At 37.9% G+C, this 22,293-nt stretch overlaps 1 long non-coding RNA gene across 1 annotated transcript; it reads left to right on the plus strand.

Moving 5' to 3' along the window:
• The first annotated feature begins 10,128 nt into the window (after positions 1 to 10,128).
• On the plus strand, positions 10,129 to 10,792 carry LOC111366500. The gene is made up of 2 exons (XR_002697672.1): positions 10,129 to 10,305; positions 10,407 to 10,792. It is a non-coding gene; the product is annotated as an uncharacterized LOC111366500 (long non-coding RNA).
• The last annotated feature ends 11,501 nt before the right edge of the window (positions 10,793 to 22,293 follow it).

The following is a 22,293-nucleotide window of genomic DNA, read 5'->3' on the forward strand; positions in this document are numbered from 1 at the left end:
CACTATGGTTATAGATCATGCACAATGTCATCGAGCACTAGACCGCCCCAAGCAACAACGAGCATATGAACAGCAGATCTCGGAACTAGTGCCACCATGCACCAAATCGTCATTGTACGTGAAGGATTTTTATGAATGCCAATAAGAGAAGAATGAGACGAAAAGAGAAGATTCAACGTACAACGATGGTTTTCCCATCATCGTCGCTATGCGTGACGCCCATATGAGCACTACCTTGAAGGCGGCCTATGAGAGCAGAGTGAACGGTATAGAGACGGGACGGGAAATATTTGAGGTAGTGGGTCGGAGATGCTGTGTTACTAATCAGAGAAGAGATTGGGTGCAACGACGATGGCAGTTCGCCGCGATCACAACTCGTGGTAGAGAGAGAGAGAGGTATAGAAATGAATTAGGATTTGAGAGTTTAATTGAATTGGGGGTTATATATATATATATATATATATAAATGTGTATATATATTATTCGGCTATCCCCGTTGAAAATCTTCTAGGCAGAATCCTGCAGAAAAAATAATAGTCAGAAGTGCAGTAGTTTGTGCAGCTTTGTCAATTCCATCCAGCCTCCTTAATTTCTCCATTACTTCTATTCCTGTAATCTTCACAACATTCTTTTCTACACACCAGGAATTGTTGTTCGGAATACTCTAGTAACATATGATCGTGAACATGAGAAGATTGGTTTCTGGAAGACTAATTGTTCTGAGTTATGGGAGAGACTTCACATATCCACTTCACCTCCTTCACTGCCTACAAGCTCAAATACGACAAACACTACTACAGATATGGCTCCTAGTGAACCTCCACAATATGATAATCCAGGTACAGCAAGCTTCTGTTTCTCTCTTATATTGCGTCTTTTGTGAATTTATTCTGTTCATGGAGCTTTTTTGCGAATGGTTGGGAGGTTAACAATAGTTTACAATATTTTTTCATTTATTTAAATCTCCAGTATCTCAGGAAGACTGAACTGATCCATTTCCTTCCCCCCTTTTTGGCAATATTCCCATGTTTGTGCATCTATTTTATAGATTCAGCTATGCTCATTTCTATCCTACTTATTTTCATCTTCTCTTTGTAACAAGTTTCTGCGTTACATTTCGATCTACTATCAATCTTATTCTAATCTCTCATGCACATACAGTGATCTTCTTCCTTAACTTCTAGATGATCTAAACTTAGAAAAACATCAATGTTGGAATGACGGTTTGTGCATCAACTCTTGGTTCATTTTCTGTTTTCCATTTATGTCCCCATGTTTATTGAGAATAATGCTAATCTTCTTGTATCCTTAAGTGGCTACACTAACATTTTCCCTGCTAATTTGTGTTTTCTTTGCTCGCCATCTTTGCTATTATGTCACATACGTGTTGCAGTTGACAGTGCTTTAATGGTTAAATAGTCTTTAACTTTTCTTTGAGCTAGTCATCACCTGCTACATTTTCCAAACTCAGCGATGGGAAGGGTATCATAAATGTAGGTGAAAACTATTCAGTTGTTTGCAAACTTAATGGTTAGTAGTGTTGTATCCTTACTTTTGTTTACTTTATTTGAACATTGGCAGCCCAACATTGGTCATCCTTGTCTAGGGTTTGTGGCACAGTGCAAGTGTTGAAAACGAGAATAACAAAAGATCAACAATCTCGTTGATTCTAAAAAAAAAAAAAAATTATTCAATAACCGCCCCCTTTACAAGGAAACCCTAGCTCCTTCTTACCTAAAAAAATCCTAACCAGACTTTTAATCTAAAACAAACTCTTCAAATCCTATTTTAATAAAAATCCTAGCCAAAATAAACTCCTCCTAAATATAAAATAATAAAATACTAATTTATTTACAATAATAAATATTAGCCCCTTTTTTGATTCTCTTTAAAATTTTAATAATCTTCAATAAAATAATATTATACCCAAATTTTTTTCCCTTCTTTTTTAACCACACATTCTCCCAAAAACTACTATTTTGGAATTTTTATCCAAATTTCTCATTATAATGGTTGTCAAACAAGGGCTTAATCAACTGGCTGACCTATGAGAGGTTGCACTTATTCAATGAGTGGTTGCTCAAAGATCAGAATGTATTCAATTCTGTTGAGACCACGAGTGCTTGCACTCCTTCTGTGACAAAATTCCAAAGTGTCACAAAAATTTAAAAATTTCAAAGTGACAAAAGGAAAATGATTTTATGGAATTATCAACACGATAAAAGGCTTATGATTAAAACCATTCATAACAGTAAACTAATTTTTCAAAAATAAAGTCGTGGGTTCAATAAGTTTAAATTAAGAGTCTGTTTTGGCCCAATAATAATTTTTCTTTCTTACTATAGCTATTATATATTTTTAACTCAAATTTATTTGTAAATAATAAATAAGTACACATATTTAAAAGATTTCAACAAAAAAATCAATAATAAGTAGAAAACTAAATTTAAACTACATAAACGAAAAATTTTAAAGAATTTAATGAACGCGTCGTGTCGGTATTTTTTTTTGAAAAATCATGAGTTGATGTATCCGACACTTATCGTGTCGGACACACATGTCCGTGGCGGTGCACCATAGCTATTCTGCAACCAAGAAAACTAACGTTTATGTTTGTGAATGTGCCATGTGTGTTAGGGAAAAAAGAGACAAGTGAGAGAAATGAGAAATAAGAAAATAGGGGGTGGGGTGGGGTGATGACATCTATATGTATATATATATTATATTTTTAATAGATTTTGATAGAAATTCATGAAATGTGCAGTTAAAAAGATGATAAAATTTGTATAAGCAAAATGTGTAGTGGGAAATGAGATTTAGAAAATGAAAATTAAGCATGGACTTAATATTGGGTCGAAGGGTATGAGGGTTGAACAAGGAGAAATGTATCCATGTAATAGATTTCTTGTTGACGATCCTTTAATCCGACAGTATATGTTGTTCCTCGAATAATGTGATATCTTACACATGATAAATTTTTAACCATTTCCCCTCTTATTAAGACTGAAGAATATTCTTGAGAAAATCCTAAGGCCTCAAAATTATGCCAGTGGAAAATTGAGTATCCGTTTCCCTTCTTTTCCTGCTAGGATTGGAAATTATGTATTTCATATATTCATACAATTGAAAGAATGGGTAATTGAATAATGAATTTGAAAAAAATAATAGTAGTAATAATAATAATTTTCTATATCAAATACGAACATTGACTATGCCACATGTGTATAATGACTTGCATACAGCTGAGGACCTAATCTTACTTTGAATTCCCCCTTTCGTTAACCGAGTTCAGAGTTCTTGCCCCCTTCTGGCAATTATCGAAGTGATAGGGTGATGTTCAAACGAGGAAAGAAAGGGAGAGGAATACAATACTAAAGGTCCTCGGACTTCCAAGTGGTTTGGTGCAGCTAAGCCAGAGTGGACTCAGCAATCGGCCTTTGTTTCCAGACGCACGCATAAAGGAATGATTTGGTCAATCTTCTAGATATAAGATCCGAACCTCCGTCATTAAATCTTGTTGATTGAGTTAGAATTTTTTCAATTAAATTAAAAATAATTGAAAAAATTTTTAATTAAAATAAAAAAAATTGAAAAAAAAAAAAAAATATATATATATATATATATATATATATATAATTAAAAAAGTGATTGTGATCTACTCCCTCGAAAAAATGAAGTCCCATCGACACTATTCCGCATGCCACGCGAACGTCATCCCTGAATGTGAACCAAACCATGCCAATTTCATTGCCAAGCACGTGATGGACCATCCATGTCAAATTTTCATGTTCTGCTAAACTCAGGCAAGGAAACGTCACTTGAAACTTCCCTAAAAGACGTTCGTGATTATATTTGTCGGCTGGATATTCATTCAATTTCAGGGTCTGGGACCCTCCTGTCTCGGAGAAGAAGATCATAGATTTGTTTCGATGGCTGTCGGGATCCTGAGGTGATGGTTGCTGGCAGTGGCTTCTTTAATATATATAAACCATATGATTGAAACTTGTATAGTCTGCAGGTCGATGCAAATACACCATAACCAAGCTATCCACACACTGTTCACTTGATTTTTTGAAAGAAAAATATCATTCGCAAGAATCTTTAAGAGATATCTTTTAATGAAATAAATTAAAAAATAGTGTTGATGAAAAAATGTGATGCAGTGTCTTTTGCTTAATTTAGTGGTGGTGAAATTGATCGACCGTCACACTAATGGGCGCAGCGATCGAAGACTCAAATTACTGAGGTAGGAAGTTCTCTAAGGTCAAATATGTTTCTTATTTCCGTAAAAGTTTTGTACCTTTCTTGGTGAAATGCCCACAACTTACGCCGCCATAGATATTTCAATCACCTGTGATATGGTGTTAGAACTTTCCTTTTCCATTGGTTGGTTAAGTTAGTAAGCTAGGATTTTGCTATTTTTTACACTGATTTTTGACACTTTTGTTGTCAAGTGTCAACTCGATAAAAAATCTGTTTGAAATTTAAACTGTTCAATAGGATAATGTCACGTGACAAAGTGTATACCATAGTGTACATATAACAAGATTCTAGTAAGCTTACTGGGTAATCATTGCTTAGTACTAGACATCGAGCCTGGACTGTCTTATTACCAACTTTAATTGGTGGGCTGTAATGACATTGCGTGTGATCCAAACTCGTTTTGTTATTAAGGTGATGATTACTTCAGTTAATATTCCCCAAAGCTTTGAGTCCTCCAGCCTATAAAGCAAATCAAAACTTTGGTTCGTTAGGTTTAGGCTAATGTATTCATATTCCATAATGTTGGTTTATTCATGCTATTGTAAAGATTAATCCGAGCTCCTGGTCCTGGCTTGGTTGTTGACCATGACGTGTACGGTGGAGGTAGCATAATACAAAAAATTATTGATTAAACTAAGAGATAATATACTCGATATATCTAAATACGTGATACCTAGAGATTTGTTAAGCTAGCGTGACCTTGAAGAGTACTATTCATACAAGTCAAATTAGTTGGTTTCAAAATGGTAGATTATAGACTACAACCTAGCGCACAATAACCAGTCGCTTGGATTCGAGTTCTTGATAAGTTGGATGAGAAACCCAAGTTGTTACCACTGATATCACACAGAATCAACCTAAAACATGTTGAAGAATGAAGAGACCTCACACATTACTTGTTTCAATGTGTTATTACGAAAATACGAGTCTTTACCTATTTCACCCATTTAATTATAAGGTTCTTTGTGTCAAATGGACAAACTTCATGTTGTTACATACTAATTTATATTTCAATATACAAAATATTAGAACTCATAAGTTAAAACAAACAATTCGATTCGATTAAAATTAAAATGAGAACAAATACTTTCAAGATTGATGTTTTCAAACGAGTCACCATTTTGCAGAACATGTTAAGAGTTAAATTTCACATAGATTATATACCAAAATATAAACCTTCAAACAACGCGCCAGTCCTCTTAATATGGTTCATATTTTAAAATAAAACCCCAAATTTTAAAACTTTACTCCATGTAAAAGGTAATTAAAATTTGAAATTCAAGTAAAACTCTTCTATTGGATTCTCTATTCATCTAAGTGCAAGTCAATATATTTTAGTATCAAGTTGTAATTATCTATCGCTAACATTTTTTAATCGAGCAAGTCAGAGTGTCTTACTTTATATCGAGATAGATTTTAAGTAAATCATCTCGACTCATATAAAAGAAAAATTTTTAAAAATGAAAATAGACACGTGATATGCACATGTTATTTCGAAGCAGCGTCTATATCTCACGCTTGATAATATCCTTGTCATTAATTTGGTTCTAAGCTCCTGGAGGTATGCTTTTGTATGCATCAAGTGTATAACTGAATATTTTCCTTAAAAACTTATTCACTTATAAGTAACTTCTTTAACTAATTTAAAAAAGTAACTTAGTCAATATATTTGTAAAAAAAAATTATTTTAAAATGAAATTAATAACTTTAAAACACAACCAAACACGATGAATATGCAATTTTGTGCCCATTACAAATTTGGGAATTTGAAAGGTATTTATTGGTGATATTGATGAAGTTCGCTAGCTGCATTAAGTGCCATATTTGTTAGTCACCAGCAATGTTCCTCAATTCCAGAACTTGGTTTTTCACTTTTGATTATAGACTGAATGGTAGTGTTGAATGTGTAAATTAAAAGAGAATTAAATAACTAAAACCCGTTCCAAGAATCAGAACTGGAACAAGAAACCAAACCCGATCCGATGCTCGTACATTCAAGAATGTGCGAGCACGGCCTTTAGCTCACCAATGAGATAACAACCCCCACACATATCCAAGCTCTATAAACCCTATTTCCCGTCGAATCTGCTCTTATGGTGATCGTATTTAAAAATTAATGTTGACTTTGACTTATAAACTATTTATAATTCCATTGCTTTCCAAACAAAGTCTTAAGTCCTAAGCATTGCATGTATATTTATTTTCAACTGTACGGAGAATGCCTCGTACGAAGTCGACACAAGGCCCCAAAATTTCAATCTTCTTAGGAGTGTTGGATCTTGACGTAGGGACGTGATCCAAAGGCAACTTTTCAAGAAGAAGTGATGATGCTTCTTCTCATAATGACGGCCAATGTCCGACCTAACACTAAGGTTCTAATGGTCTGATCTAAGGGTGTGTTTGATAGGTAGGAAATTCTATGGAAAATGGAATTGCAATTCCATCTTTTCAAATTTTTTTTGGTGTTTGATTGACAAAAATTTCCTTGGAATTCATTTTCCACTTGTTGATGCCACATAGACATTTTCCTTCTTTTTGAGGAAAATGGTGAGAATTCATTTTCCCGGATTACTGTAGCATTTTTTTTTTTTTTGGCAATGGAAACAAATTCTAAGAATAAATGTAAAAAAATATTTTCCTTTAATTGACAATTTTCATGTAAAATAAATTCAAACGAACACCAAAAGACGAATGATTTTCTTGAAATTTTTTTTTTTGGCTGGCAATGGAAACAAATTTCATCCCTAATACCAGTAAAATTTATCCCTTTAATTGATAATTTTCATGTAAAACAAAGTTAAACGAACACCAAAAAATACTTTTATTTCAACATTTTCCACTTGAAAAATTATACCAATCAAACACAATAATTTACAATTCTTAGAAAAACAATTTTTAGGCAATTCAATTCCTTGAAATTCGTTTTCAATTCAATTCAATTCAATTCAATTCAATTCTATCTTTGCAATCAAATGGATCCTAACTATAATTTTGTCGCAACAATATTTACATTTTTCCGGAAAAAAAAAAAGAAAAAAAAAAGAAAGAAAGAAAAATGCTGAGGAAGCATGAGATCGGGCGCCAACAACACTAATTTTCAAAAAAATATTTTTTCCCCAAACTTATTTCAATAATAAATTATATAGGATCTACAAGTTTTATCATTTTTTCAACCACATATAATAAATTTTAGATGTTCTATGTCGGAATTTGAGCCCTCAACATACACAAAAAGGTCTATCTCGATGCTTCTTAGGATTCATGAAAACTTTTGTGTTTATGGAAATGGTTGATGCATAAATGCAGAAATAGGTGCTCAATTGTTCAAGATCCAGCAAGACGACGAGTAACACCAAATTTGGTTTAAGAATCTAGAAATTTTTGATTGATACAGACAAATATGAATGAAGCGGTCTAATGAACATATTAAAAGTCCAACTCGACCTCACCCCACCTACACACTAAGTAGAATTATTATATTATACTTAACCTCATTAACGTCGTGATTACTAATTGACTTAAATTAATTAGCAATGTAATTAATTTTGTGATTAAGTTACTATCGAATTTTTCAATAATTGCACGTCGTTGTTTTGTTATTTACTAGCATTGATAGGATGATAGCAATATTTTATTGTCAATTTAATTAGGTAGATTTCAATTCGTCACAATTTATCATGACCCACATGTTTAATATTTAAAATTTGAAAACCAAATTCAAATTTGGGTTAATTAAATAACTGGTCTCTATAACTTAGAAAAAAATTTAGTACTAAACCCTTGTTTGGTTCTCATTCTTTCCTTATTAAAATAAAAAATATAACCGTTATCCATCACATCAAGCCACCAAATTTGAATTTCTATCTTTTGTGTGGGGTCGTAACGGCTATATTTTTCATTCTCATTCTTCCAAAAATGAGAAACAAACGGGGGCTAAATGTTACTATTTAATTGACACGTGTTAAATGATTGAGACTTAGAAATGAATAATAGTTAAAAAATAATAATAAAAAAAATGGTAATTAAATAGTACAGAAAGTATTAAGTTTCATGCTTCGGGATTTCTTGCCAGAGGAAAGTGCCAAAGTGGTGATGTCCATGTGAAGAAGCAAGGTTCTAGATCAAGCCCTACTTCCACTACAATTTTTTTTTTTAAAAATCGTATTTTGTTCCATCCATACCAATTTTCTAATCCACTCCCAAGATTCTCATCCAAGAAAATATCAAGATGAATAAAGAAACGGAATTAGAGAAAAAAATCGCCAAAATTTACGTGAAAAGCTTTAAATTGGAGAAAAATAACTGATCGTAAATGACATATTTGACTATTGTACAATAGCATAATATCTCTCGTACCCAAAACTTGAAAAACACCCACCAACGATCTCCTCCAAACCTCAGAAAACAACAATAACTAATTCGAGAATTACGAAGAAAATTATTAATTTTTCTCTCCTATTCTCTCTCAATTGTTTTGCTCAATTTTCTCCATAATTAATTAGGTTCCCTCTCTCTCTTTTAATGTTTATGTATATGTGGTTATTAGTTAGTCTATGATTACTATCTCATGTCTAAATGTAAGGAGGAAATTAACAAAATATTTGATGTGTTCTCTATGGAGACAACAAGTGCCCACAAAAGACATGAAACGGGTTGCATGCCATGTGAAGTATTTTGTAGTTGCCGCTATCAATCACCTTATCCAGATTTGAAGGCGGTCCGTCACTGCCGGATCCTTATTAATTAATGCATTCTTATGGATATAAATGGACTTAATTCATATAATTTCCCTCTAATTTGGCTCCGGTAGTTCAAGATAATGTAAAAGGAGACTCAAGTCTTCAAGTTCTAAGTTTATTTGTTGTCTAGTTAAATAAATTATACAATTGTTAGAACTTTGATGGAAGCCAATTTCGACATCTTGAAGATAAAATTTTCTTCGAATGAATCTGACATGTATGTAACTGTTCATGCTGGAAATAAAATCTATCGAGTTGGTGTTCTATTAAAAAAATTATGCCTCCGTTTGATTTAACTAAAAAGTTGACAATAATTTAAGTCAAAACTAACAATTAATTTTAACGATATACTTTTTGGAACGCATAAATTTTCAACTAAAATCTACTGATAATTTTTAACTAAACCAGCCAGGAGGCTTACTTCCAATAAGGGGATCCAATCAAGGCAATGGTTTTCTAAAGCACTTGAAAACATCAAAAGTTCGAACTTCAAAATTCTTAAATATTTTTTATTAATTTGGATGGGAGAGAGAGAGAGAGAGTGCACTCCCTAATTTCCAAAAACTAGAGCCTAAACAACTATTAATCGAGTATAAGTTGATCGGAAACACTAAGGCCTCTTCGATAGTAATTATGAGAATTGATTTTTTGATCGTTAGAGAGAAAAATGGGTCTTACCTGTGAGTGAATAAGTAAAAAATGATGGCCAGAATAATGAAATAACTGTCAAAAATTTGATTTTTTGGGGTGAAAAATTCCTACGAAACGAGGGGCTAAAAATAGCCAAACCAGACTATGCTAGGGTTCCAAAATTTCTGTACCATTAATTCTCCACACATTACACAAGAAACCGAGCATATGATCTGTTTCTTCATGATAATATGCATGCATCAATATACATAGCCCTCGAACCCTAGTTTATCCCTAGTCACTGATCATATGCTTATGTTGTCTTATATTGGAGCAAGCAGATCATGATTTACTTTGCAACCCAAATAATCATTTCTGCAAAAATATTCTGAGGACACTGATTGTGACTCTATGTCCCCAGGCGGGACCTCTACAGACAAGTTTACTTGCAGAATTTTTCCATATCGATGTTGAACACCTGCCATGAATCTGACCCTTTCAATTTCCGCCTATAAATAGGATTTTTCTTGCACTTGAAGAGTCCAAAACGCAGAAAGATTTGTTCATATACTAAAATCACATATTTTTGTAGCTAAGATGGCCGCTTTGTCCACCAAGCATATTGTTCTGCTAGTTCTTTTACTCTTTTGCTTTGTCTCAACCTGTTGTCAAGGTATGATTTTTGTTTCTTCTTTTCATTTTTTTAGGTTTCAAGAACTAAAATATCTAATTTTTGAAACGGATTTTCATTTTTGTTCGTCTTAAATTCTGCAGCAAGGCGTTTTAAAATGGAGAATCCTCAGCCGAAAAATACCGAAAATCAGAAAGGAATCATTGGAACAAAACAAGAGCTCCCTGATATTGAAGATTTAGCAGTAATGGATTACACTCCTGCAAGAAAGAAAACTCCAATTCATAATTAGCATGATGGATTTTGTTAAACAAACTAGTTTCCTTTTACTACACACATGTATGCTGCTTATATATACTGGATATATAATAAAAGATTTATATCCAAAGAGGGTGCCTTAGATTAGGAGTACGGAGTCCCCAGTTAGGGTTTTTGGGATATGTTGTATCTTATAAAAAGTCGTTATATGTTTAGCAGAACCTGACTGCATGTGAATATTATTAAAGAAAACATATATATTTTGTAGTAAAAATGTTGGGTCTTATGCAATTTTTAGCCCCCTTTTGTTCATACATGCATTGGAATGTCAACGAGTCAAGTTAACTTGCTCACGAGCCAAAACTCGAGGCTTAGACTCTACTCGAATAAAATGTGCGAGCTTTTTCGGGCCCGAGTCAAGCCGAACTTTTGCCCAACCAAAAAATTTATGCTTGCCCGGAGCTTTCGGCTAGTGCCTTCCCAAGCCCGGCCTAGTCATTTTTTTTTGCTCTTTTGTTATTTTTAATAAGTAAACTGAAGGCAGCATTGTGCTGCCTTTTAAAGGGCCACATGGGGAATATTCTTTGCAATTTAGAATCTGTGAAATCGTTTTAAAATTTTGTACATGTAGTTCAACTCCACCCAAAATTTGGTCCATATTATTTACAGCATATATTACGAATTTTCAGATGACTAATCTGTACTTCTTCACGTACAGTGGACATATTTATTTAAGTGAAAAAAAATTCCTCATATGCAGCTAAGCTACCCAATCCTTGCTTTCTAATATTTTGACATCGAATCAAGCTATGTGATTAATAAAAAATGGAATACTGAGTGCCATTATGATGAATGAGCCAACCAGCCAAATGTGCTTGTCAAGAGATAAGACAACTTTCTTCTATATTTCATTTTTTGTTCACTATCTACGTATAATTTTTACAAAGTATTTAAATTCCTTCTAGGTTTCTATTAAGGCAGCATTGTGCTACTGCCTTTTAAGGCAGCCAACTGAGGCTGCCATTTAAGGCAGCAATGTGCTCCCTTTTAAAAGGCAGCATTTTGCCTTAAGGAAGCCGAGTGGGGATTTTGCTTCTTTTTTTTTTTTTTTTTAAAGGCCCGTGAGTCCGAGCGGGCGAGTCGGGTTGGCTCAAGCTTGGCCCGTTCTCCCAAAATAGGGCTCAGCCCAAACCTTGAGTTGGGTCAACTCAAGCTGTTTTCGAGCCGCGCCACGGGTGGCTCGAGCCAAATTGCCCTATACATATATTGACAACCATACTCCGATCTAACAAAAACAATTCGCTAACTCCACCTCAGGCAAGTGTGAGTTCGGTCACAACTCCCAGCTCGGACTCGCCCGCCGTTATCTCAGAAAAATATCATGATTACTTCTTGTCATATCACCCTATCAATCATATACACTTGTCACAAGTGACGTCATCACCGCCTACAATCGCCAATCCAAAGACCCGATCCTCAAGCCTCTTGTAGGTCATTATTACCTGAGAAAAATATTGACACATGGCAACCAACCTCGTCGACCAATCACAGAAGAATTTGATGACCCAAGTTTCGAGCTTAGTACTGTAGTTGATTTGACTCATTTGATGTAATTTCAGCTAAAACTATGTATAAATAGTTGAGTAGAACTTTTGTAAAAAAAGGCGAATTCATGCAATAGCTTATGGTACCATTACACTTTCTCAATGTATTTTGTGGTATTTTTCAACAATAAATTCCCTTTTTTCTTAAAGTTGGCTTAAGATTAGCCTTGTTAATTTTGACGTCAACAGTTTGGCGCTAGAAGGAAGGCCCCAATTGTGAAAAATAGTCTCATTCTCCCCACAAAATTCAAGAGCCATGAGTCATACCTCAAGTTCTAGAAACTCATCTCACACCCATCCTCATGAAACGAATACTCCACCAAGTCCTCCACGACGACAAGACCCTCAGATGATCGCCATGAAGGAGCCCTGGAAAAACTGACAAATGCAGTGAGACGATTGGAACGGAGTCAAGCCCACTTGTCCTCACCAGATATCGAGGTAGAATCTCCTGCGAGGACAAGAGCAAGACATCCCCTTACCAAGAGGACTCTCCACTTTTCAAGAGGAGAGTCCTCAAGAAGTCAAACTAACAAAGTCAGGAGTAAGGATCCTGGGGCAAGAAGGACTGGCAGTGTGTTCAACAGGCTGGGGACCTAACGCTCGCTAACCCCTATACGAGGACAAACTGACCCAGACCTTAAACGTCCTCTAGAGCAAATAGAACCCGAGTTGAGCACGTTGAAAAGACGCATAGTTGACCTGGAGGCTGAAAATAAAGATGGCATTGAAGAATCTCACTAGGCGACATTCCCCATTTATTGAGGATGTCCTTATGGAACCATTACCTGAAAAATTGAAGATCCCCCAGATGGCCGTGTAAGAAGGAGATGGTGATCCCCTCAACCACCTTGACAAATACACCTCATGGATGGAACTGCAGGGAACAAACAACGCCATCATGTGCCGGTCATTCCCCCTAACCCTGAGAGACAAAGCTCAGAGGTGGTTTAAAAGAATGCACCAGAGGTCATTAAAAAATTGGAATGATCTGGCTACGACATTCTTGGCCCAGTTCATGAGCTCCAAGGCTAGAACCATGCCCAAAGAACGGCTAGTAAGCATCAAACAAGAAAGAAGCGAATCCCTCAAAAGCTATTTGAGCAGATTCAACAAGCAATCCATGGAAGTGGAAAAAATATTTGACAACGCAGCACTCATGGCCGTACTATCAGGATTTAGGCCCAGAACGAGATTCTGGTGGTTAGTACACGAAGACGGCCCAAGAACTTATCACGAGTTCTTGAACCAAGCTGAGAAATACATAAGTGCTGAAGAAGTAACCTCTGACCAAGAGGAAGCCAGATGCGAACCTGACCTCAGCGCCAATACGGCAAAAGAGAAAAAACTTACCTGCAGTCCTCAGCCTGAAAGAAAAAAGGATAGGAGAGAAAGAGAACATCCTAAGGCTTAGCCATACAAATTTCGAGAATACCACTCACTCAAAGCCTCCTTGGAAGAAGTATTCACACAAACTAATGAAAAAGAGGCATTTCGCAGGCCTATGATCCAGAAGAATGGGCAGACAGGACACCAACAGGGACGATACTACCGATATCACAGGATGGTGGGTCATAACACTAATGACTATCGGGAATTAAAGGAGGAAGTTGAGTACTTGATTTGCAAAGGTCGATTACAGGAGCTTATTACCAAATCGAAAGAGACAGATCGACCTACGATGCAGCGACCGCTACTGTAAGGGACTCCCACACGAGCTCAGCAGGCAGTCCCTAATCGTAATTTACCCCCACACGCCGAAATCAAAATGATGATTGGAGGAAATTAGTATATTGAGGGATCTAGGAGGGCGAGACGAAGACAAGCCCGAAGTGTAAGAATCATGCCGAACTACTGGGATCAAACCCCGCGATCGGGGTAGACCCAGAATGGTTCTGGTTCACGGAGGAAGATTCCTACAGAATCCTCCAAAACCAAAGCAACGCTCTAGTGGTCACAATGCCAGTTGCCGGAGTAAAAGTTCATCATACATTAGTAGACAACGAAAGTTTGATCAACATACTGTAATCACAAACTTTGAGGCAGCTGGAAATTTCGAAGTGCTACCTTCAACCATACTCAAGAAAACTACAGGGATTCTCCGGAGATCTTATTGAAGCCTGAGGTTAGATCATCCTTGTTGTAGAGCTAGGTGAAGCTCTTTGCCAGAGAAGGATCTTAGTAGATTTCGTGATAGTCGATCTGTCATCCAACTATAACGCAATATTGGGATGACCCATTTTGCATGAGCTAAAAGCTGCTACATCAATTTATCATTATCGTATGAAATTTACCGCTCCTTACGGGACAGCAATAATTCGAAGTGATCAAGCCAAAGCAAGAGCGTGCAATATCAACCTGCCAAAGCCACAAGTCAACATGCTAAGGGACAGGGCAAACACGCAAGTCGGGGAGGCCAAACTGAAGAGATCAATTGTTGCGGATCTCTCTGAGATCGGCATAACAGAGAAGCACCTCAAGAAAGCCACAGATGAGCAATTGTCCTTTGACGAAAAAGAGGCGGACCCACATCCTTACCTCAGAGTTCTAGTAATCTCATTGCCTGTAGCTGGGGTAACCATCCCCAAAGTCTTATTGGATACGGGGAGTGCTCGAAATATCCTCTTCAGCAACACTCTCAAATGGATCGGTATCCTTGCTAACTTCCTGCGACCGTACTCAAATATGGTCCTTGGACTAAGCGGAGCCCTGACTTCTGCCAAAGGATCGATCAAACTCAAAGTCGAGTCAGGATTAGCACCCCGACAAGTGAAGACGAACTCCGAGTTCGTAGTTTTCGACACTCCATCACCTTATGATGCTGTAAGGGAATAGCCCCTACTATTTAGCCTGAGAGCAGCAATGTCTCTGTACCACTATTCAATCAAATTCCCTACACCCCATGGTGTGGGTGAAGTCAAAGGAAACAGGGAGCTCGCCAAAAGATGTCAATTGAAACCCTACACTAGCCATCAACGTACCGTCCTGGGAGTACATATGGCTAATATATGGAAATCCAAGCTCATTCCACTAAAGTTGCGGACCAAGATCGAAGGCGGAGAACCCGTCGAAGAGCTAGAGGGGGTTCAAATTTGTGCTGACGACCCATCAAAAGAACTCAAAGTCGGGCGTGAGCTGCAACCCTCCACCCGAAGTGAAATTGTGGCCTTCCTAAGACAAAACCTTGATATCTTTGCCTGGAATCACGGGGACATGAGAGGGATAGATCCCAAAATCGCCTGCCACAAATTATAGGTGGATCCCTCAGTTCGACCGAAGCAGTAAAAACGACGACCTCCGAACCCTGAAAGATATGAAATACTCAACAAGGAAGTGCAAAAATTATTGCACAACGATTTCCTCCGTGAGGTAAAATACCCAAAGTGGGTTGCAAATCCGGTCTTTGTGAAAAAACACAATGGAGATTGGAGGGTATGCATGGACTTCACCGATCTCAACAAAGCATGTCTTAAAGATAATTTTCCTTTACCAAGAATAGATCAAATGGTGGATGCCACTGCGGGACATGAACTACTCAGCTTCATGAACGCGTACTTCAGATAAAACCAGATACCGATGTACGGCCCAGATCAAGAACATTCCTCATTTATAACTGATCGATGTCTTACTGCTATGGAGTAATGTCATTTGGTCTCAAAAACACTGGTGCCACCTATCAATGACTTGAGAATTCCATGTTTTCCAAGCAGATCGAAAAAATAATGGAAGTGTATGTTGATGACATGTTGGTCAAAAGCACCAAGGCCAAAGACCACTGTCGGCACCTAGCCGAGACATTCGATATTTTAAGAAAGTATGGAATAAAGTTAAACTCGAGGAAATGTGCATTCGGGGTCAGCTCTAGAAGGTTCTTAGGTTACATTGTCAACAATTGAGGAATTGTGGCAAATCCTGAAAAAATACAAGCTGTTATCCAAATAAAGCCTCCGACGAAATGTAGGGAGGTACAAAGTTTAACTGGAAGGATTGTCACCCTCAGCAGGTTCGTCTGTAAGTCTACAGATCGATGTAAACTCTTCTTCGACACAGTATGAGGAAGAAAGAAGTTCGAATGGACCCAAGAATGCCAAGAAGCCTTTGACGAGTTAAAAAGACAATTAGCTCAACCTCCACTATTCTCAAAACCTAAAGCAGACGAGGTCCTGAAGCTATATTTATCAGTCTCAGAACATGCCATTAGTGTCATTCTGACTCGAGAAGACAACGGCGTTCAACACATAGTCTATTATGTAAGCAAAGCGCTTCATGAAACCGAGCTCAAATACTCACCCGTGGAAAAATTGGCATTTACCCTGCTAATGACAGCGCGAAACTGAGGCCATATTTCTTGGAACACCCCATTGAAGTCCTTACCAACTCTCCATTGAGACAAACATTGCAAAGACCCGACATTTCAAGTCGGATGGTAAAATGGGCAGTCGAGCTTGGACAATTTGATATCAAATACACGCCTCATTCCTCCATCAAGGGCCAAGTGCTCGCCGACTTTATCTATGAGTTTTGCTGTGTTCCAATCGATGAACTACCAGAAAAAATCCCATGGGAATTTTATGTTGATGGTTCATCCACTGGAGATCGATCTGGGGCTAGCGTGGTATTAATCAACCCTGACCAACGCATATTCTGTGAAACCTTGCCATTTGACTTCAAAGCTTCAAACAATGAGGCTAAGTATGAAGCTCTCATTGTCGGAGTAAGGATGGCCTCAGGGTTAGGGATCTCCAACCTAATCATACATAGCAACTCCCAACTAGTCGTGAATTAGGTCAACAGTGTATATCAGGCGAAAGAAGAAAGAATGGACAATTACCTACGAATTGTAAGGAAAGAACTTGAAAGATTCAATACTACCCAAGTCAAGCAGATTCTCCGATCTCAAAATGGTCACGCCGATGCACTGGCCTACCAAGCCACCAGTGAGGGAATCGAAAAATTCGATAGCATCCCCGTAAAAAGAATATCCCTACCTGCAGCCGAGCTGGACAAAGTGGTCCTTATGATGATAGATCCCAAACCAACTTGGCAAGACGAGATCATCGCTTACCTAAAGATCGAAAAATGTCCCAAAAACACGACAGAGGCCAGAAAGCTCCGAATCAGATCGGCCAGGTACATACTCATTGATAATGTCCTCTACATACGGGGATATTCTACGCCCTACTAAGATATTTGAACGAGGAAGAAGCCCAACATGCCCTGCGAGACGTTCACGAAGGAATATATGGAAATCATTCCAGTGGGCTTTCCTTAACCCAGAAGATCATACAACAATAATACTTTTGGCATGCAATAAGACGTGATGCCCTCGAGTTTGTCAAAAGATGCGACAAGTGTCAGTGCCTCGCCCCCATCATAAATACTCCACCGCGCAAGCTGAACCCAGTGATAGCAACCTGGCCCTTTGCAAAATGGGGGGTCGACTTAATTGGACCTATGTCCATTGGAAAATGAGACGTGAAATTTGCCATCATTGTAGTGGATTATTTCACTAAATAGGTCGAGGCAGAGCCACTTGCCAAGATCACCGAACAAAAAATGATCAATTTTTTGTGAAATTCATCTGTAGGTTCGGCATACATCACTCCATCATTATAGACAATGGAAAATAGTTTGACAACGCACGACTTTCAAATTTCTTTGAAGAGTTTGGCATAAAAAACATTTCTCAACGCCAAACCATTTGCAGGCAAATGGCCAAGTTGAAGCCATTAACAAAATCATTAAACACACATTGAAAGCAAAACTTGACTTGTTTAAAGGAGGATGGGCCGAAGATCTCCCCATTGTGCTATGGTCATACCGCACCACTACAAGGACTAGCACGGGAGAAACCCCGTTCTCACTGGCTTTTGGTGTAGAGGCTGTAATCTCACTAGAAGTCAGCATTCCCACGAGAAGCATAACTACTTACGATGAAGAAAAGAACCGTATAGCTCTTCGTACGAAACTCGACCTAGCTGAGGAGAAAAGGAACAATGCCGAACACAAAAATGCAGTTTACAAACAACGGAACGCAAAGTACTACAACCAAAATGTACAAAAAAGAGAATTCGAAGTGGGATCCCTCGTCTTATGAAATGTAATCCTCCCCACAAGGGAGGCCGACAGCAGATGCCTGGGTCCGAACTGGGAAGGTCCTTATCTGATAACGAATATCCTGCTGAAAGGGGCATATAAACTAAAAGACTTTGGTGGTAGACCCTTACCCCATCCTTGGAATGCTAAGCACCTTAAGCAGTATTATCAGTGAACGGGAAAAGTCCATGACATGTAAAGCCCGCTTGTAATGTCAATCACATCAATAAAAGGGACTCCCTATTTTGAACATTTTATTTAGCATTTCGCTGGAGTTCTCAAAAGCCCTGCTCCGCACGCAAGCTGAGCTAAGGTTGTAAGTACTACAACACTTAGATGAAATTCCTCCTTAGGAACTCTCAAAAGCCATGCGCCGCACGCAAACCGAGCTAAGGTTGTAAGTGCTGCAACACTTAGACGAAATTCCTCCTAAGGAATTCTTGAAACCCTGCCCATGCGCAAGCCAAGCTAAGGTCGTATGTGCTACGACACTTAGTGAAAATTCCTCCTAAGGAATTCTCCAAAGCACTGCCACATGCGCAGGTCGGATTAATTTCAGAAATCATTAAGATAGATTATAATATTAATAAGCAAGCATATTAAAAGAAACTTACTATCAAAATGAAATATACCATACCAAATCAAAGTTAGTTACAAAACATTAGAAAACGTTGTCTGCATCATATTAAAACAAACCAAGTCTAACAAAAAAAAGCCTATATGGATCTATGACCTTTGTGGATCCTAAGGAGCAGAGGTCTCCCTTGGAGCATCTCCATCAATTGGGAGCATCCAGACTCCAGCCTCTTCAGATAGCTTGTGCAGCTCCTTCTTCTGCTCCTTTGGTGCATCATCCAAAAAGGTTGCATCAAAATTCGGCCTCTCCTTCCGAATGTGCTTCACCAATTTCTCCAATGCCACGACGTAGGCGTCCTGAGCCAAGGCATCGAACTCTGGAGACCTTCTCCAGATCTCCACAACTTAGATCACCTTAGCCTTGGCCTCGTCCGCCTCTTAATAACCGCCTTCACCCCTCACGTTTGCCTCCTGCACCATCTTAACTGCCTCTTCATTGGGAGAACGCTCGTCGTTTGCCCGAGCTCATTCTGCTTCAACAAGGGCCCTATCTTCTTCAGCTCTTTTCTTCTCCACCTCGGCCCTCTTGTTCACCTTCTTCCCCAAATCTTCACGGCAGTAACTTCATCCTGAAGATTCTGCTTAGATGTCAACACAACATTCAACTCCGTACCCATCTTCTGAAGCTGATCTTTGTACTTTGCCTCTTTAGCAGCTAACTGAGCCAGCTCCTCCTTCATACTCTCATATAGGCCCATGGCCTGGTCCTTAGCCTCCAGCAACTTATCAAGCTCGACTTTTATCTAAATAATAAAATATAAGTTAACAAATGAAGTTAAATATGAGAAGTTACGAGTCCACAAAGCACAAATTTCAGAAGAAGTACCTTATCAGCCACCGACGTCATGTATAATATAGAACGGTGCTATGGAGCTGGGTGGTGACCACGGCCTCCACAATAGGCATTTCTGCCAGGAAGTTCTGCTCTTTATCCCCCCAACTCCTCGTAAGTAGATTTACAGATTTACGGAGGGGGGAGGAAAGGCAGCCACAGTCTCCCTCGAAGGATAATGGGCCCGTAGAAAATCCAAGAAGATTTCTGGCTAATGGCCCATTAAACTTTCCAAGCTCGGCCGCTGTAGGTCTGGAAATCGATCTTGCGACCTCGTCAAGCTAGTTGATATGGCCACTAGTACATTCGAGGATGGGAAGGACAGCATTGTTATCGCCAACAGCTCCAACGTCAGAATGGCAACTGGTATTGAGCCGAAAGGGAAAAATTTCAGGGGAGATCTCGAGGGAGAAGCAGTCGAAGTCGTAGTCATTGGTGACAGAGGTGTGCCTGGCGTCAGTGACCGATTCCTCTTAGGAGGCTGAGTTTCCTCCTCAGTCCCCTTTGAATGACTTTTCACCACTGCAGGGGTCTTCTTTTTCTTCCCTTTGGCAGCAGCTGCTGCCTTGGCTACTTTATAACCCAGTATCTCAGCATGACGACCTTAAAAAAAATAGGCGCTTAGTGTGTTACAATAATAATAATATCGTCGATAACAAAAAGTAAGTTCAGCTATTACCTAGGTCAGACGGGTTTGAAGTAGACGTCCTAGGAATGGATGGACTGGATGTTCGAACTTGCACCAAGCCTGCTCGAAACAAATTCAAATCCGAAATCACAAACTTACAAGACCTCTGCCTTTTTGGCAATGCCCTTATCACCTCAGCTCGCCGCCGTGTGTCCTTGGTCAGGGTCTCTTTCTTGTAATCTGCAAATAGGGCAAAGGTCAGTACTACATCAATGCTCACCTTGTCAAAAGATCAAATCATAAAAAACTTACACAAAGAGTGGTAGAGCCGGGGAACCACATCCTCTCTGTTCACCTTAGAAGGGTGGAATTGCCACTCCCCAGACACGTAAAAGAACTCTTCCTTCCATTTTATGATTGAGGAAAGAGTATCTAACACTAGTGAACCCCCCGTCCTCAGTCTAACGCTGGTATATACCAGTCAGAGTTCTTCCCATCCTTTTTAAAGGAAAAATGGAATCAAACTGCTTAACGCTCAGTTTGGAGTTACCCATCTTGTCCCAAAGGATAAGGGTGGCAATTAGGGTTCGCCACCCATTAGGGTACAACTGTGTGGGAGCTACGCCCCAAAAGGATAGAAATTTACTAATCACTCTAGGGAATGGAAGCCTAAGTCCGGCTTGAAGAATAGTCGAGTTTAAAGTGACACATCCCTCTGGGAGAGTATCATCTCGGTCAGATGGCTCTGGTATTATCATAACTACTGAGCTCGGAATGGCATACGTAGCCCTCCAGCTCGCCAGCATGTCACCTCCACATAATTCTTAATATTAATAAATCATTAATTTGTATTTTTAAATCTATACCAGGAAGGTTTGCAAAACACCATTTGCTAAGACATGTGCAAAATGTTCGAATCCTCGACTCTTTATTTCACGACTGGGATATCACCAATGGTGTAATGTGCCGTCTTAGTGTAGGTTGGACAGATTTTCTGACACACAAGCATCTACAAATTGGCGATACATGTGTATTTGAGCTATTAAATAGGGAACCTTCAATATTTATGGTTTACAAAAAAATCATAACAATAGGACTCTAATACATCTATGAAACATTTTTTTGCTGATGATATTCTCATGCCAATAATGTTCAATTTTTATGTTTATCCAGCAGTTAATTATTTCATTGACAGTTTCATAGACTATATTTTTCCTTTCTTTTTACTGCAGTATTTTTACTTGAAATATAACATTCTTTTTGCCCTATAGTATTGATGTTTTTGGTTAATTCTGCGACCATCACAATTTAAAGGAAGGTTATTTTATCGCATTTGAGTATACTGGGAATTTGACATTCGATTATGCATAAGAGATCGTATATAACTCTCTTGAGAAAGTGTTGCTATTTTGCTTAATTTGAATTTTGACTTTCAAATAAATGGTTAACATACATAATATATACTTTTTAAAGAAAATGATATAGATTATATTGAGCAAATTATCGGCACTTTTATTATGTTGGTATATATTTATTATTATATATTTTTGTTTTTTGCTTTCTTGAACTTCAAATTTTTTTACATTTAAGTTTTTGTTCCATAACCCAATCATTAACCTCTCGCATTTTTTGGTTTTCTTTATTTAATAATTGATAATTTTACTGACAAAATTGTTGCGTGAGGTTATTTAACATCTCATTTAATTTTGATTATTGCCTTGTTTCATCATGCCTATTCTGAATATTACTTTTGAAATACTGCTTGATTTCATCATACCCATTCCGATTATTGCTTGAATTCATCGTTGTTTTGCTTATCTTTACTTTGTTTTCCAAGCTTATTTTCCACTCCAATCTTATTCAATACTTGCTTATTCGTGCTCCATTTCATTAATAATCATTTTTGCTCATCACAGGCTCCCAATAGTGGTATTTTCTCGAGAGTTGTCCAAACTGCAAAACAACACGAACACACA

This window comes from Olea europaea, chromosome 18 (genome assembly GCF_002742605.1).
Source record: "Olea europaea var. sylvestris chromosome 18, O_europaea_v1, whole genome shotgun sequence".
NCBI classification, from domain to species: Eukaryota; Viridiplantae; Streptophyta; class Magnoliopsida; order Lamiales; family Oleaceae; genus Olea; species Olea europaea.